A 6,259-nucleotide genomic window follows, 5' to 3' on the forward strand; every position below is an offset into this window, starting at 1 on the left:
TCGGTCATGCATCAACATCAGATCACGAGTGAGTACGTCATGCTTCACCTCTCCCACAACCGCTAGCCAGCCTAATTTAGTTACTTCTCGATATATCGATCTTCCATCAAATATATATTCGAAACTATTGGCTTCTGACGTCTAGACCAACTGGGCTGGCACGTTTCGATTATATAACGTGTTACTGGTTAAGGTGTTGTCAAACTCCGAGTACTTGTGACATCTTCAATGTGTTAGTACGTCGTGGTAAGCGTCTCTCGCAACTGCGAAGCAGCCTAAATCAAACGGTTTTCAGGGTGCCAACTGACTTCTAAACATATTTCCTAAAGTTTCGAAAGAACCTGAGGGACAGTTGTTGAGTCTAACTACCTTGGGTTTCTGGAAGCTTACATAGGAAATGTGCTCACCCCTTCACGATTTTTTGGAAAGTCCAAAGAAGTTTAACGAGACAAACCGTCTGCAACTACATTTTTTGCCTTAAAAATGTTTTGTACATCTAAAGTTAACTGCGAAATACAGTCCAGTTGTTGGGACTGTGTCATGTTTCGTTATTGCTTGAATGCTATTACTGATGCGTCTTACTCGAACGAACGAAGGATCAATGATTCAGCGACTCAATAGCTATTCTGGTTCGTTGTCCCCGACTCTGCTAACTCGATCAAGAAGTTTGGGTAAGGCGTAGAAGTGTATTCTACAGACAAACAGCAGATAACAAGTCAAATCAAACACACAAATCAAGCGTATTTATACAATTATTTACAATCGATATTGTCATAGAAATTTTTTAAACATTAATCAACGAGTTCATTAATTGACCTATTTGCGCATTTAATCGATAGTTCATCAATTGACCTATTTGCGCATTTAATCGATAGTTCATCAATTGACCCCAATAAAAATATCTAGCATTTAATCGATAAGATGATCGATAAGATAAAATTTAAAAATGTGAGTCTGAGGATCTATCGTCCCCAACAGACTGTCGAGGGGAATACTTGTCTGTAAATTAGCTTAAAGAGAAAGCAAGAGGTTTGTGATCAGTGAAAAGAGTGAATTTTCGACCCTCCATAGAGTGTCGAAAGTGTCATGCAATACAACACATGGCTAGGAGTTCCCTACCGAAAGTGCTATACCTATATTCAGAGACTAGCAACGAAGAGTCCTAAAGGCTGTTAGGTGTTGTTTACCCATTGTTGTACGACTCCCCGGATTGCCGAGTCAGATGCGTCCACTGCGATACCTACGGGTGCTTGGGTTTCCTAGTGTGCAAGTGGGGTTGCTTTGGAGACAATTCCCGTAATTGTGGGGAATGCTTTTTTCCTGATGTCGTCCGAATTGATGATTTTCTTATTTCCACGAAGTTGAGCCGCTAAAGTTCTGATATGGGACGCGCAGTTTGGTAAGAACCATCTATAGGAAACTACCAGGCCGTTGAATAGACTTAGTTGCTGTTTGTGATCGGTTCTGGGTAATCCAGAATGGCTGCAACTTCGCTTTTTAGAAGTCGGATGACTTGAGCATCAATAGTGTGTTCGAGGAAATATAGGGAGTCAGTGTGGATTAAACGTTTCTGAATGTTTACACTATTGCCGTGACTTTGTATTTGTCTGACGACATGGTCCAGATGTTGGAGATGAGATTCTCTGTCCGGACACGCAATCAAGCAGTCATCAACATACACATGTACGAAGTTGAGACCTCGAAAAGCGTCATCTATGAACCTTTGAAATGTCTGAGCAGCATTTCTTAAGCCGAAATGCATTCGCAAAAATTCGTACAGGCCGAAAAGAGTTATGATTGTGTTTTTCGGAATGTCGTCAGTGGCCATAGGGATTTGGTTATAGTCTTCAATCAAGTCTCTCTTCGAAAAGACAGTTTTCCCTTCAAGGTAGCTGACAAATCGTGGAAGTATGGCAACGGGGGACGATCGGGAATCATCACCAGTTGGACGCCAGTCGCTGCTGTCATTTTTAGAGACCATGTGCAACGGAGATGCCCATGGGCTGTCTGACGGTCGAATGATGTGATCGAGTTTGTTTCTGCCCAACCTCAACGTTTTGGGAGCTAGTGGTGGTCCTGTTGTCGTGATGTTATGTGTAACATGGCGGGTTACATATGGATCGATCATGTGCTTTAATGTGACTGTATGAAGAACACTGACTTCTGCTCCAGTTTCCATGAGATAGCGAACATTCGTCAACACATCAGTGATGTATACCAGATGTCTGACTTCGTCGGATACGGTTTCCTTTTACGCGTGCTGTCAAGTAAGTTTCCCAAAAGGTTTCGTTTCAGACAGTTCGCAGATTGAATAACTGCATGGTTATCTGCAATTTTGACGAGATTTTATATATTTATTTTGATTCCAGAATCAATGAGGTTTTCCTGCCACTCGTGGCATAGAGAGAAATCTTTGTCGTGACGGACTTCTTCAGGGAGTCAGACAGCGTCTGTAAATATGCTGGATAGTAAGATGACGATTAAGAAGTACACTACATCATTTTGCGTTGCTTGTGACGTTTCTTTGACAGAATAAACCTCGACGTCAGGGGTTATGGTGATCTTCAGAGTCTGGTCAGCAGATGCATTCGTCTCATCTACAGCGCTATTTCGAAACGAGAGAAGGAAGCTTTGATATGGAGTGCTGCCTAAACAGGCCATCGTCAAAAGTCAATTTATCAATGACCTTTCTCATTCGTTGCAACATTTCTGTAGCTGAGCCATGTTGTAGATCGATGATGTCGAGGAATTGACCTAACATTTATCGATCGGTTAGAACCACACGCTCAAGAATATCCATTTTTAGAGTCTTGTGAGTTTCCGAAACACCACTAGTAGAAGTATTAGGTGTGACGTACCTGTTGAAATCGAGCAGTGATGCCTTCACTACTACGAGGAATTGTGCACGTTTATTCAGCTTATATAGTGTATGAACTGGTCTACCAGATAACGTCGTGCTCACCACTAAAAATGCCATAGGTATTTTGGGCTTTAAATCGCCCTTATTCATGGCACCCTTACGATCAAAGTATGCTAACCCAGTCAGATCAAAAGTCATAAGTGAAGACGTTCGAATATATATGTCCGGGGTTATCGAGTCCAAGCTGACTAACGTAGTTGGAAATGCATAGTATGGAGTACCTGTAGAAATATGGTCTTCTTTGTTATTATTATTATTATAGACTTAATTCTAAAAGTATAGATTTGTCATTATGTGACTGCCTAATCTATAAGATCTTATGTAGAAGGCACACCACTGTCTACACTGATTCATCGTACCGTAACGATTTACAATATGACGTATGGAGTTCCTAAAGGATACATTTAGGCTAAACATTTAAATAATATATTTAATGTTAGTGAAGACAAGTTATACAGAATAACCACGCCTGCAAGGCCGGGCAACTCCATCTCATTAAATTCAACCAACTCTTCACACCTACAATGCTGACCTTCTCTTCGTGTCGATTGTTGAATTTAAATATTAGCACTAATTACGTGCTTGGCTTCAAAGTTCGTGTGGTTAGAGTTTAGTGCCACTACATACCCATTTATAATCTGGTGCAGATTAGTGACCGGGCACCTTAACCTAGGTGAGTCCAGTAAAACTGATACGGTCAACTTCAATGTCGAAGGTCTACAGAACGGTTTTTTTCAACTTATCCAACGTTATATACTTTTCATTAGTATAACTGGAGTTAAATCTAGTAAAACGCAAACTACATGACTGGTGTTCTATTTCTAAATATTATGGCAGGAAACAAGAGTTCAGTCTTCGTTGATGAACTCCAAAATGCGAATAATTAATACTAGTCATAAACTAATCATTGTCATCTGAAGTCAGGACAAGCTATTTCCGTGACTAAATTAAATAGTGTTAGCTTCGTAACCTTGAAATCTAAACATCTAGCTCAGCTGCTCTAATGTAGAGTAATACATATGTCAGATCAAGAGATTACGTGAAATTACGTGCTAAATTAATCAATTTTATAGCCGAAAAGTTGATATATTGATAACCTTACACGTACTGTCACGCAAGATAATCTTTTCTAGTTATTCAGGATTTTAGCCTTATAGATATTAATTTTATCAAGGACTTCGGTGATATACCGACTCAAAAGCGTATGGAGCTATGGTGATTAAGAATATTTGAATTATAGTGCAAACTAGGAATCCCAGAAATAACTCAATTGGATCGATAAGTACTAGGTAAGCGCGAAGGAATGTACTGTATTTGGAATTCAAAATCAAGCACTCAGCAAGTAAAAAGAAATCGTTAGTTCATACAAACACCATGAAAACGTTCTGTTGTTAGCTAGTCGAATACATTAAACATTGAACAGAAACTGCAGCTACTGTCCAGGAAAATGATCAATAAACTTCCCCTCATAGTGCTTTCCTATCCTAAAAAACACCTGTCACCTCTGGTTTTGTATCGCTTGTTTGAAACTGAATGGACTAAGATTATTAGGTAAAACTTCCTATAGATAGTCTTCGAATCGTTTAACTGCTTTTTTGTTGTTTTTTCCTATGTTTATCCTGGTGTCACATGTGAATACCTTCGTTTTTGACATCTGCAAAGCACCATGACCCATCAACTGATACTTTTTCTGAAGATCAATAAACTAAAAATGACTATTGGCGAATTTTCAAGCGCAGCGGAGTTCCAAAGTGATATGCTCAATACATATTCTTACAATAACAATACATTATTGGCAAAGCACTTACATCCCATGCCATGACATAACGAAGAAACTCTCTGGAAATCACCGTAAACCAGAACGACCAGTCAAAAGCAAGGAAGGCAAGGTAATCACAAAAATTGAAGAACAATGAAACAGGTGGGTAGAGCACTTCAAAGAACTCTTGAAACGACTAGCCCAACCGAACCCACTTAATATCGAAGCAGAACACACGGACCTCCCAATCAATGTTGGCCCACCAACAATTAAAGAAATCAGCATGGCAATCAGACAAATCAAGAGTGGCAAAGCAGCAGGACCAGACAAGATTCCAGCAGAGGCACTGAAAGCAGACGTAGCGGCAACTACAATGATACTTCACATTATCTTCAGCATGATTTGGGATAAGAACAAGTACCAAAAGACTGGAAGGAAGGGCTTCTGGCCGAAATACCGAAGAAAGGCGATCTCAGCAAGCGTGTCAACTACGGGAGCATCACTCTTCTCTCAACACCAGGAAAAGTCTTCGACAGGGTATTGTCAGACAGGATGAAGAACTCCGTAGACGCCCAACTTCGAGATCAACAGACAGGATTCCATAAGGATCGATTGTGTACCGATCAAATCGCAACACTACGAACCATTGTGGAACAATCAATTGGATGGGACTCATCACTCTACATCAACTTCATTGACTACGAAAAAGCATTTGATAGCGTGAACAGAACAACACTATGGAAGCTTCTTTGACACTACGGAGTGCCTGAGAAGATAGTCACTATCATACGAAATTCCAATGATGGATTAAACTGCAAAATCGTGCATGGGGGACAGCTCGCGGACTCGTTCGAAGTAAAAACCGGTGTCAGGCAACGTTGCTTACTCTCACCATATCCCCTCCTCTTGGTGATCGGCTAGATCATGAAGATGTCAACATCTGCGTGGAAATATAGGATACAGGGGACAGATAGGATGCAGTTGGACGATCTAGACTATGCAGATGATCTGGCTTTTCTATCGCACGCGCAACAACAAATGCAGGAGAAGAATGACAGTGTGGCAGCAGCAGGTCTCAACATACACAAATGGAAAAGCAAGATTCTCCGATAAAACACAGTATGCAACAATCCAATCACAATTGACGGAGAAGATTTGGAAGATGTAAATCCTTTACATATCTGGGCAGCATCATTGATGAACACGGTGGATCTGATGCAGATGTGAAGGCGCGGATCGGTAAAGCAAGAGCAGCATATTTACAACTGAAGAACATCTGAGACTCAAAGCGACTGTCAACCAACACCAAGGTCAGAATTTTCAATACAAATGTCAAGATAGTTCTACTGTATGCGGCGGAAACTTGGTGACCTACGAAAGCAATCATCCAGAGGAATCGGGTATTTATTAACAGTTGTCTGCGCAAGATACTTCGGATCCGTTGACCAGATACTATTAGCAACAACCTACTATCAGAGAGAACAAACCAGATCCCAGTGGAAGAAGAAATCAGGAAGAAGCACTGGAAGTGGATAGGACACATATTGAGGAAAGCACCCAACTGCGTCACAAGACAAACC

The sequence above is a fragment of the Schistosoma haematobium genome, chromosome 1, assembly GCF_000699445.3.
Source record: "Schistosoma haematobium chromosome 1, whole genome shotgun sequence".
In the NCBI taxonomy this organism is placed as follows: Eukaryota; Metazoa; Platyhelminthes; class Trematoda; order Strigeidida; family Schistosomatidae; genus Schistosoma; species Schistosoma haematobium.